Source organism: Canis lupus, chromosome 7 (genome assembly GCF_048164855.1).
Source record: "Canis lupus baileyi chromosome 7, mCanLup2.hap1, whole genome shotgun sequence".
Taxonomy (NCBI): domain Eukaryota; kingdom Metazoa; phylum Chordata; class Mammalia; order Carnivora; family Canidae; genus Canis; species Canis lupus.
The window spans coordinates 4,078,472-4,090,953 of record NC_132844.1 but is presented as its reverse complement, the minus strand read 5'-3'; the positions used below and the strand labels follow the sequence as shown (position 1 = coordinate 4,090,953).

The window sequence follows — 12,482 nt, the reverse complement described above, 5'->3', positions numbered from 1 at the left end:
CGCTTCCTAAATGCTCACGTTGTTTTCCTCCGCCCAGCCACCACTACTCTCCAGCACTTTCTGCTGGACTTTGAAGAATGTTGGTGTGATAATTGCAGGGAAGAACCTCTGCCTCTGGAAACCATATGTCACTGCACACTCATGGAGCTTCAACTCGGGCTCCACACCCAGAAAGAATTGTGTAACTCAGGGGGACTGTTCCCACCTCTTCCTTGATCACACTTGGGGTGAGAGACACGCATACCTGAAGGAACGTGTGATGCTTTGTGGAAGTCAGTCTTGAGCTTGGTACAGTGTGGCCTTAGGAACCATTCCGTCTCTCTCAGCACTGGACAGCCTGCGGGTATGAGGGGAGAGGGGGACAGAGAATAGGTAGGAGAGAGGGAGACTATGTGACTTCAGTTTTGAGGGCGGCCCACTTTGGATCATATTTACAGAGAGGCTTTGCTCCTGGGAGCCCCGCAGAACAGCATGGAGGGGTTGTCCAAGGAATGAAGACGTTCCTAGAGCTGCCCTCTGGTCTCCCCTCCAAACCACCGTGTGTGTGTGTGTGTGTGTGTGTGTGTGTGTGTGTTCAAGGGAAGGAATCTGGGCTTATTCATGAGCGGCGCTATCTTTCCACAGGATATTCATTGTTTTGAAAATAGGAGAAAACCTCAGCAGCTCTGAAGCATATAATTATGCTTTCTTATTACCCAACAAGAATGTTCTCCGGAGTGTTGTTGTGATGATATACTTGCAAGTACTTGGCAGAGAGAAGGAGAGCCGAGGAGGAGGGTGGGAGGCCAGGGAGCCGAGCGGCTTGCCTTCCATTCGGCTTGTTCCGTCTTTCCTGTCTAACAGCTCTCACGGCTCTGTAGGCTTTTCCTCAAGTCAGCTAGGTGGATTTTTGGTGTGGGTTCCCAGGCTCCATTTGGTTATCAGTGTAATAAGTGATTTCAGAGTATTAGGGCAGATTCCACGATCACTGAATCATGTACAGATTCAAGGCCAGATGATGACATCAGAAACATATGTGTTCGTCTGGAGGCAACACTTGGCCTGAGAAACAGAGCAAGATCTCCAGTGGGAGAATTAGACTTTCACTGGCCTAAAGAGGACCCCAGGAGGTGAGTTGCTTTATCTTTTGTCCTCAGGCAAGAAGTCACTTAAAAAAGATCCCCCTTAAATGGTTGATGTGCTGTTCTCGAATATTTCTGGGAGAGCTCTTTTAAAAAGCTAGGGCTTAAGTGCTTTACAAACAAGGCAAGGCTTCGCGTGTGAGGAATAAACTCTGTGTGCTATAACTCATAATTACCATGATTTTATAAACCTGGAATTTCCTAACCAAGCTCTTTATTTTCATTCAGAGCAGCATCCTGGGATATTTCTTCATTCATCATATCTTGCCCACCTCATTGCCCATCCCTGTTTTTAAAAAAAGGCATATTCCCAGAGTTGTGTTTTAGATAGGCGCATCACTACATGGGGTGTGGCGATTCCTTCAAATGCTTTTTATCAAGCCATGGGACAAATTTTTAAATCATTTTATCAGTTGACATCATATCTGAGCTTTATGCAAGCCCTGTGGTTTCCATAGTAACAAAATCACTTCACAGTATAAGAAACACGTGGAAGATTATAGGGGGACAAAAAAGAGGGAATCGAATGGAACAAAAGGCAGGAGCTAAATTCAGAATTTCTTGGGATACTGGTTTTATTGTTGTTTTATTTATTTCAAAAGACTAGTACAAATCGTCTTGATGCTACTACGTGCAAATGGTGTCCATGTTCTTGTCATCTTCCAGGGTGACAAGGTCATCTTACTCCAGGCTACGGTCTTACCGATGCCTACATTCCCCATTGTGTGTGCTCCTGTGTATCTATGTATGTCTATGTGCGCACACGCGCACGCGCACACACGGAAGATCTGTGGTCTCTTCTCAAGAAACTGATTTCACCATTTTAGATTAGGGACCAGTAATAAGATATCTTTCCAAAGGACCTGCCTCATTTTCTCTCTGGGCACGCAGAAGCACCAAGACACTCCAAGCTCTCTTGTGTTTGGATGAATAGTGTGGTGACTTGACAGCACCGTTCGTTCACTCGCTCATTTGTTAGAGACGTATTTACTGAGCATCTCTTATGACAGACAGAGCCCTTGAACCAGACACGGAGCTACACGTTGGATACCTGTAAGTGCAATGTGGGTATGAGAGGTTGGGTGGGAACCTCCCTGGTCTCTCACCCGGTCTCCTCTGTGGCCAGTAGCTCACATTCCCCACGCACCCAGGTCTACCGGCAGCTCAGGTGGCAGCTTAGGCTCCTCACCTAATTGTTAGAGGAGTGGACTTGTGGGTCTTTCACTTATTAACTTCTCTGGATGAGGAGACTTGTGTTCTTGATCCTGTTTTTCCTACCATTCTGATGGGACGAATCCCATGTAATCCCAGCACTTTGGCCTCTGAGTGACGAGATCTAGGACAAGATCAGCTGGGAATTTTAAGGCAACATCTATGTTTGGGACGCATCATTAAGCAAATACTAGCTGTCCGAGGCAATGAATTTCTCCTCTTGGTTATGTCAGAAACTAGAACCAAAGGGAAGGCCTTTGCCCCAACTCTCCTCAGTGATAGGCCTCAGGACCATTAATTCCAGAGCCCGAAGAAATGTCTTCCTTCTGGAAATATCTCCTTGGAGACTGACAGTCAGTAAATACTGACGCCCTCTTTCTGTGCCCGCCAAACACCTGTTTGGACTGTTCTGGAGGCCTTTCTGAGGGAGGGCTCCCCTTGGGAAGGCGGGCTCACAGGCTTAGCTGGGAGGCCGCAGGCTGCGAGGTGGGCGTGCCCAAGAACACCTCACAGGCATTCGGGTCCATCTCTGGGAAGAAGCACTGGTAATTAGAAAGTTTGCCATCTTTCTCTTGGAGAAGGATTTCTGTCCCCGGACAACAGAATAGCCCTAATAAGTGTGATCTGTCAGAGTGCGTGGCTGGAAGTGCATACGATGGTTAGGGACTTAACCCTGCTTTCAGGGTGAGCCTCGGCCCTCCCACCGGGGCACACCTCTTCTCCTGTGCATGCAAGTCTACCCCTTTGCCTCCTTCCGGACTTGGTTCTGGTGATTATTCACTCCTTCTGTCTTATATCTTCAATTGCTTTCTGTTCTTTGGCTTCTCCCTTTGATGCATAAATAGATGCAAAACTCCCCAAACCTTTCAAGACAAAACACTCAAGCAAATGAAACCTCGTGGTCAGCCTTCTCTTTTTTTCGGCCTCTTACAGTCGAGCTCTTGTCCCACCTCTGCTGAAATTCTTGCTGGGGTTGCAGTCACCTCCCACCTGCCAGGTGCAGAGTCCTGTTTCTGTCCTCCCACTTGCGTCCTCTGCAGCCCTGGAAGCTCTCAAACACCCACTCGTTTTTGATAAGCACTCCTCCGGCTTCTGTACCATTACTCCCTCTTGAATTTCCCCTGCGTCTCTATCTTCCACCGATTCTGTGCAGTATCTTCACCATTTCTCCTTCTCTGTCCAAGGTTAGAAATCAGCGTTTCCAGATAAGATCCTACCCTTGGTACTCATCTCTCTCAGCATATTTTCCTTTTTTTTTTTTCAGCATATTTTCCATATGAAATGTTCTCCCACATAAAATTGCCATTCTTGTAGGTAAAATGTGATCAAATGTTAACGATTTCATATGGTTCAACCCATAACAATTTCCATATCCCCATTCCTAGCCCTGATCTTTCTCCTAAGCTTAGACAAACATTTCCAATGACCACCTGGACACTTCCAACTGGATTGTCCTAAGTCACCTCAAAATGAATACATCTCAATGGAACCCTTTCTCTGCCTCAAGTATTCTTAATCCTTTTTTTTTTTTTTAAGTAGGATCTACACCCAGCGTGGAGCCCAGTGCAGGCCTTGAACTCACAACCCTGAGATCAAGATCTGAGCTGAGATCAAGGGTTGGATACTCAACGAGCCACCCAGAAGCTCCAGAAATTTCAGTAATTCTTGAAATCTTTCTCTTTTTTGTATTTCCATAGCCAGTCAGTCACAAAGCCAGCGAATCTCATCTCATAAAGGTCCCCACTTCATTATCTTAGATCAGAGCATTACCATCGTTCACCTTGGGGATTGCAATGGTTTCATCTGTGCAATTCCAGCTTCTCTTTACCCTGCATTCCACTTCGTCCTTTATCATACCACCAAAAACATTTGTCTAAAAAACAAAGCTGATCGTGTAACTCCAAGATGCATCACCGTCTAGTTCCTGTACTCAGCTCCCGTGATTCTGTGCCTCCAACCCTTCACCACAGTCACTCTGATGGAATGAGTTGTTTCCTGAAACACCAGACTCTTTCACAACCCTGTGCTTTCTTCTGTCTGCATTGTTCTTCTCGTTCTCTAAGAAATTCTGAATCAGCCTCCGAGAGTCTGCTTAAAAACCTTCTCTTATGTCAAGCCTCCCTCAACTCTTCCCACCAAGGTGGTCCTGTGATTTCCATTCGCTTTGCCCATTTTTCTATTCTAGCACTTTTCAGGTCATCTGGTAGTTTGATTTATCCATTTAACATTGGTCGTCTCTAATAGATTAAAAACTCAGGTCATGTTTCTCTCATTTCTGTATTCAGAGTATGTCCATTTCTTCTTTTGTTTAAGTGCTTTGAGGGAGGCTCCCGTGGGGTTTCAGAGGAAGTTGTAGAGGAGAGAGGGTACAAATAATTCAACCTTCCAGTTAGTGTTCCTTGACAAATTAGAAAGACTCCCTTTTGACACAGGGTCCCTGTCTAATCTTGATGATCAGAAGGGATGGGAGCCCAAAGTTGTTAGATCACTGATCCTCAGGATGCCAGCTCTCAGCACTGCCCACTGAAATCCCAGAGTGGAACAGGAAAGAGGAGGAAAGAGGAGACCATGCCCAAGTCAGAACTCACAGTCAGTGTAAAGAATTAGATCTCTGGCCATCTTCTCTCGGATATGGTGGGCTGCTATTCACACGGTGGACCTGCCCATTGCCCGGCCCTTGCCCAGCACACTGACTGCCATTCCCTGCCCCCAGCTCGAGGCAGCACCAAATTATTTGTATTTATCTACGTATAATGTGCTCCTAACACCCTCTTTGCTTTTGCTCATGGTGTTGTCTTTGCTAGAACGCCACTTCAGACCCCCCATCCATTTTGATGAAAGAATCCCCAATCAAGATAAATTCAGCCATCACCTCTCCAATCCTCACCCATCTCTGACCCATCCGTCTTCTTTACCAGGGTGGGTTGGATGCTGTTCTGCAATAGCATCCTCTACACTAGTGCCGGATTTTCACGGCATAATGTTGCCCGGCTGAGGAAACAAGTTCCAATTTCCAACCCAAGTTCACTGCCTTGCATGTGCCTTTAGAGCTGGAATTATTTCCTAATTCACACAAAGGCAGACTCAGAGTGCCCTGTGTGTATCCCTATCCCTGGCATGATCGACCACAGGGTACTATGGGTATCTATCCATCTATTTCCTCCACTGGAGCCCCTGGAGGGCCTGCTCCTGTACTTAGCACAGCGTTTGGTGTTGAGTAACTGTTGAGTGAAACGTTTGTTGGATTCTAACAGTTATTAAGGACTAGACACTGTTCTAGGAACTTTCGAGGCCTCAAGTCATTGACTTCTCACAATAATCGTGAGGAGAGGGACAACTTTACCCATTTACACAAGAGCGAAAACTGAAGCACCAAGCAATGAAGAGAGGTGCTTCCGTCACATGGCTGGTATGTGCGCTTCAGCCAGGGCTGGCTGCCTTTGGGCTCCGTGTAGCCCATCCTCTTAGCCACTGTACCACACCACCTCTTAACTGAAAACTTGTCAGTCCTCTACTTCCTTGTGTTTCTCCTTCAGGAAAAATACAAAAACAAGGACGCCTGGGTGGCTCCGCAGTTGAGCATCTGCCTCTGGCTCAGGGCGTGACCTCGGGGTCCTGGGATCGATTCCCACATCTGGCTCCTTGCAGGGAGCCTGCCTCTCCCTCTGCTGTGTCTCTGCCTCTCTGTGTGTGTCTCATGAATAAATAAGTAAAATATTAAAACAAAACAAAACAAAACAAAAAAACCCCAAACAGTCCTTTGTGCCGTATCTGGGAACCCTACTCCCAATCTGGATACTTGCCTAGACATGTAGGTGTCTCCTTTACACGGTGTAACATCCTCTGCCCTGAAACCTAGTTTCTAGTGGAATGGGTTCCCGGCTTCCTTCTCTAGAACACGCCAGAAAGATTCCCTAAGAGAAGGTGAGCCAAGGGCCAGGCCTTCTAGGCCAAGGGGTGTGGGTCGGGGGTGGTTTGCAGAGGAGGCAAGGCAGGTACTGTGGAAGCAAGAGAGGAAAGAAAGGGGGTTGGTTGCAAGCCGAGTAACGGGGCACAAAGGATAGAGGCTAAAATCATTCACACGGTCACCAAGAACAATTAAATGTGAAAAGGGAGGTGCGGACTGAGAGTGCTCTGAGAACAGAGAGAAGCTTCTGGAAAGCTTGTGGTCCAACATTCCTGGGAGAAAACTTCAGGTCAGGCCTGGATTCTTGACCGTGTCTCAGGTCCTAGATGCCGTCAGATGGGCGCCGGGCCATTCCTTCGTGTCCTCCGCCCTCCTGGGCCGACAGCCCTGGCAGCTGTGGATGAGGGGGAGGCCTCCGGGGAGCGAGGCCGCGGCCGGGGAGGCCAGGCCAGGTCCCGGGCAGCTGGAGCCGGGGACTGATCTCTTGCTCTCCCACGGACTCGGCCTTGGCCTGCGGGTCGCAGCCTCCGGTGCCTCGGTTCCCCCACCTTGACGCAGGGATAACGATCCTCACTTCTCTGTCTGGGGTGTTAATTAAACTGTGGGCACCGCGTGGCAATGCCGGGATGAAAGGGCTTGCCAGCCCGGGGTCATCGTGACGCATGACTCGTGTCACCTGCAGGGCAAACTCGCCATCTGTGCTGCGTGTGGGGAGCCACGTCGGTCTCCAGCCACAGTCATGGGGGAAATGTGGATTTGCAAGTGGGACGTGTGTTCAGAGGCTGGCACTTCCCCCGGCGGCGGTGGACAGGGAAGAGGGCTGATTCTCGACTGTCACCTCTTTCAAGTTTTCCCTAGAGACTGCTGCTTCCCCCGCACCCCTCGGAGGCTGCTGGCCGCTTCCCGGGCGCCCCCCCAGGCCTGCGGCCCACCCCCCACCCCTCCCCCCCCCCCCCCCCCCCCCGCCTCCGGCCCTGTACCGCCCTGGGGCCCTGGGCCACGCAGCCAGCGCCCCCTGCTCCCCTGTCGCGCCTGGGCCGCCCCAGAGCCCTGAGCGCCTTCTGCTGAACTGCCCCCGCCGGCGTCGTGTGCGAGGCTCGTGTTCCCGACGCGAAAATCCAAGGGTCTTGGACAAACCAGAACCGCTTACGACCACAGAGGAACACGCCGCAGATGTCACATTGCACGGTGACACGCACGACGGATAGGTGCGTCCCCTGTGGGCCTCCATGTAGGAAGAGGCTAAATCAGTAAGGAAAAAGGTCAAGACGGGGATGTCCCGAGAAGCTTTAGATGCACCTAAGTTCATCACGTTAGGCCACAACGAGGCCATCAGAGCAGGGAGTTCGTGTCTTCATTCAAGAGCTGCGTCGATTTATTGAGCTCCTTCTGTGTGCCAAGCGCTGTCCTGGGTGCCGGGATATCCAGCGGAGCACAAACCACACAAAAATAAAAAATCTGTATCCTACATGGGTATCGATCTGGCGGAGAGAGGCCCACAGTGGAGGGACGTGCTTACGGCATCCCCGCTTGAATGATTATTCCTGTTTCGGGCTGCCCTGTCTCTGCAGGATTAGGACCTTGATCCAATCCCAACCCCACTGCAGCCTTCTCTATAAATTAGCAAGAATGAAAAAGTCTGAAATGAGGGGTGGTGGTTGTTCTTGCCTTTAACGTAGAGGCAGGGGTGATATTCAAACAATTGAACAACGAGTAGAGCACAGGTGCAGACCCACCCCGGTGGATACCGTGGTCCCTGCTGGGCCGGCATCCAGCCTTTACTTTCTGGGCCAAGATCCAGAGGACTCAGAGCAGGAGCCAGCGGAGATGGTGGGAGACTTCAGAGTGGGGATGTCTGAGGCTTTGTCTATTCACCAAGTTGTGTGGAAGGATCCCAGTACTTCAGCCCCAGGATGACTGTATCAGACTGTGCCAGGTGAGGATCAATCCTGCTCTTGAAAGAATCTAGAAAAAGGATATGCTCAGGTGAGGTCTCAGTCAATATCCAACAGCCAAAGGAGGAAACACAGTTAATTTTAAAAATTTGAATCTCGGTTGGGACTGACTCTCCACAATCTTGTAAGATGACTGAAAACAAGGTGGCCTTGAACATCGTCATGAGTGGCAGCCAGGTGATGCAGAGCTGCCCCGGACACCCAGCCCCAGTGAAAATGAACAGTTTTTACTGAAAAGAATGCAACAGCCCTGGGACATGCTCTGACGTGGTGATGGTTGCTTCTGGATCTACCCTTGCCTGGTCAGTGCTTGGTTTACAGTCAGAGCTGGCCAAGGAGGAAGCCACACCCTTGGCAGGTAGACTGGAAACACTGTTGGCAAGAAGCATCTGCCAAGTGATCCTAGTTGTGGTTGCTGGGGTGCCAGCATATTACTGGTCCTTCAGGTTCCTAGCTTGTCATCATGGCTGGCAACACCTCCTGGCTTTTATTGAAGGCCTAATTGGAGAGCATCTGGTGCCCAAAGGGCTTTTCTCGTTGACAACCAGTGGCGGAGGAGAGATATTGAATTGAGGTGAGCCATTCCTTGTGCATTTTTTTCTACCTCACAGGTGGAGCCTGGAAAAAATATCTCCTCTGTGGAATGCACAATAACCCCAAGACGGCTAGAGTGAATAGAGGCTGCCCGAGAGAGTTACCCACCCACCCAAAAAGGAACGTAGCCCAATCTCCTCAAATTTGCTGAAAACTGTTTGTGTGGTGAAAGAAGGATGTCAGTTACTCATACCCCTTTCCAGGGCAGTGTCCCGTCGATGGCTCCTGTTGGGAACCCACTTCTGTACCAGATGGTGGCAAGAGGACACCAGGGAAGTTAATTCATGGACTTGCCACAATACTGTGACGTGGCACGCCGACAGAGAACTGGGCCAATCTGGTTTTGCCTCTTGTGAATGTGAACCAGGGACTTGTTGAGAGTCTGGGATGGGAATAAGTAGGTGCCGTGGCTGACAGTCACTGGGTGGAGTCAGAGTAGGGGTGCTTGGGGCCTTCTGGGCTGTGCAGGTCAGATGGTGGGGGAGGCCGTCGGGGAAGAAAGCAGGCAGCATTGTGGTTAAGTGCTTCATTGCTTCATTGGGCCATTGTTAATGAGTACGTACCCTACATCAGGCACTCTTGTGGGTGCTGGTGGACAAAGCAGGAAAAATCCCAGCCCTCATGGAGCTGGCATCCTGGTGGGGAGACATGAAATCACCAAGAAAAATAAGAAATGTGTATCAGATAGTGATTAACGCTGGGAGGTTTAGCAATAACGCAGGAAAAAAAAAAAGGGAAAGGGAGCAGAGGACACAAGATCAGTGAAATGTAGACATCTGATCAATGATGACTAGAAGGAGGTTCATTGTACCATTTTGGGTATGTTAAAAATTCTTTAAAGAATTTTAAGGGGCACCTGGGTGGCTCAGTGATTGAGCATCTATCTTTGGCTTGGGTTGTGATCCTGAGGGCTCTGGGGTCGAGTCCCACATCGGGCTCCCTGCGTGGAGCCTGCTTCTCTCTCTGCCTGCGTCACTGCCTCTCTCTCTCTCTCTCTCTCTCTGTGTCTGTCATGAATAAATAAATCTTAAAAAAAAGAATTTTAAAAAGATTTAAAATTTTAAAAAGAATCCAGGGAAGTTGACTTGGAAGTGTTGGGATGAGGTGGGCTTACAGTTTGAGACAGAGGGATGGCTTCACTGAGAAGGCATCTGAGCAAAGACCTAACAGGAGTGATAAGCAGATCGCTGGGGATGAGCACTCCAGGCAGAGGGAACAGCAAGTGCAATACCCGTGAGACAGGCCGTGTTTCTCCTTTTCTCTGTGTTTCTCCTGCAGTGTTAAGGGAGCACAGGGTAGAGAGCATGGCCAGCACAGCCACACTGCTGGGACTGGGGGAGCGGGGGTGCACATCACATAGGATCTCTGGGTCGTGTAAGAATCCAGTCTTTTACTAGGAGCGAGATGGGGAGTCAATGGAGAATTTTGGGCAGAGCAGTGACATGAGTAGACACAAGTTTTGGCAGATCTTGGAGCTTTTGGAGTGAAGATCTCTGAATTTCCACCTCTGGGTTTAGACTGAGCGTCCTCGAAGCCAGGACCACCCCGTAGTGTTTTCAAGACCTAGCTCAGCTATACTTTCTGTGCGTGGATGTCCTTGGAAGTCGAATGTCTTCTTCAATTCCTGTGTGTTCCCCTACTCGGTCTTGTTTATCTGACTTGGCTTCAGTGGGTCTCTATTTCTCAAACTGAAACAAATCTCAGGGACAGCCACTTTTTCTCGTTGTACAGCTGGCACTCTTGGAGGGCAGGCAACCATGCTGCAAGAGCTGTTCCTCACACCCCAGCCTAGGAGGTGAGAGGCCAACCGCACAGCTGAGGAGGTGAGGGGACACCACCACCACTCAGGAGATGAGGGGTCCGTACCATAGCTCGGGAAGTGAGAGAACACCACCACAGCCCAGGAGGTGAGGAGACAGTATCACAGCTCGGGAGGTGAGGAGACAACACCATAGCCCAGGAGGGTGAGAAGCCAATACCATAAATTCTGTTCGAGGTGACACTCGCCCCACTGACTTCATAAGCCCTCGGGCAGTCTAAATTTCTGTGATATTTTTACTTAGAAACTTTAAAACAAAAAGTACATGTAAACCAAATACTGATACAATTGCTCATTTTTAAATCTCATGTTATCAGAAATAATAAAATCCAAAAGCATTCCCTATGCTCCTCAGGTGCTACCGAGAAGTTAAGAGGTAGAACCAACCAACTAAAGATGACCATTGAAGACAAGAGCTTTTAATGATGATTTCCGTTGCTTTGATGGTTCCATTGGGTGCCGTTCCTTAGGGTCTTGTTTTACGTGACATTTTTCATGTCCACAGGGTTGAAGAACCACCAAAAACAGCGCCTACTGCTGAGTCGGCCAGGTCTCCAAGGCCTCCTCGCCCTGAAGTCAACTTCTCACTCCACGCCAAACCTCCGAGGGCCAACCCTTCCAATGCTCTCACATAAGCCTTGGCCACAAAGAACTCGAGCAAAGCCAGGACTCACACGTGGAAATGGGCTGAAGGTGGCTGTGTGACCTCCTTACACGAGAATGTCACAAAACCAGTTTGCTCAACAGCTCTCACACTCTCACGAGTGAATGGACAAGTATGAGCTGGATGGCTTCTTCTAATAACGTTGCTGCCCGCGGAATCCTTTTGTACTCCAAATGGATGAGCCAAGTGTCATGTTTGTTTCCCACTGTAAAAGTTTTACTAAGAAAGGAAAATTAAAAAAAAAAAGATTTTTTTTTTTTCGAATCCACTGGACTCTTTATACCTTGACGTAGGAGGAACTGTCCCGGCGTTGAGGCTAATGAGCATGTGCGTAATGTTTACATATCTTGTTCTGTGTTTCCTATGATAGTCTGTAATCCTCCACTACCTATTAACTACCTCTCTTGCATGAAATTGCCCGATTTTATCAATTTTATGTTACAGAAAATGGTGGGGTAGGTGGAGAAGGTGGGTGAATCCTTTCTGGGATTATATGCTTGCAGTGACGGAGTCAGAATGCACGCCGCTCGGGGTTGGTGCACACAGCAGTGATTTTGAACCGGGCCCCACCTCAACCCGACTTGGCTAAGCCCTCTTACAGTTGTCATCCCAGGCAAACTAGTGTGGATTCGAACCCTGGTCAACATTATGTCTTTCTCTATAACATGATAGAAACATGGGGAAAAGAGGACTCTTGCCTATCCTTGTAGGGTTTTATTTTATTTTATTTTATTTTATTTTATTTTATTTATTTTATTTTTTTGGGTGGGGGAGTGACTCAGCCTGAACACCTACATTTAGGGAGGCAAAATTGCAGGACAGTCCCTGAAAGCGAGGACTCCTTTGTCACGAGGGTGTGAGTACTTCCAGTCCATGAGGTTATCTGGAAGGGTGCTGGGAGAAGGTTTTCTCTGGATTCTGAGCAAACTGAACTCCAGGGAGAATGACCTAACTATTGAGAAGATTCTGGCTCGAATATGACTTGGACCCTACTTTTCTTCCCATTTGAAATACAGAAATTAGAATAATCTCAGTTTGGGGGCACCTGGGTAGCTCCGTTGGTTAAGCATCTGGCTCTTGATTTGGGCTCAGGTCATGATGTCAGGGTTGTGGGATCCAGCCCCGCGTCGGGCTCTGTGCACAGCTTGGAGTCGGCTTCTCTCCTTCTCCCTCCTCCATCCCCCACCTGTGTGTTCTCTCTCTCTCTCTC

General features: G+C 48.9%; 1 long non-coding RNA gene across 2 annotated transcripts; it reads left to right on the top strand.

Annotated features, from left to right (window-relative positions):
- Positions 1-776: 776 nt before the first annotated feature.
- Positions 777-12,482, top strand: LOC140636215 (uncharacterized). Of its 2 annotated transcripts, none has more exons than XR_012033515.1 (3): positions 777-1,109; positions 10,521-10,696; positions 11,114-12,482. It is a non-coding gene; the product is annotated as an uncharacterized lncRNA (long non-coding RNA). The 2 variants fall into 2 exon arrangements; XR_012033514.1 differs by having other exon boundaries at positions 10,521-10,724.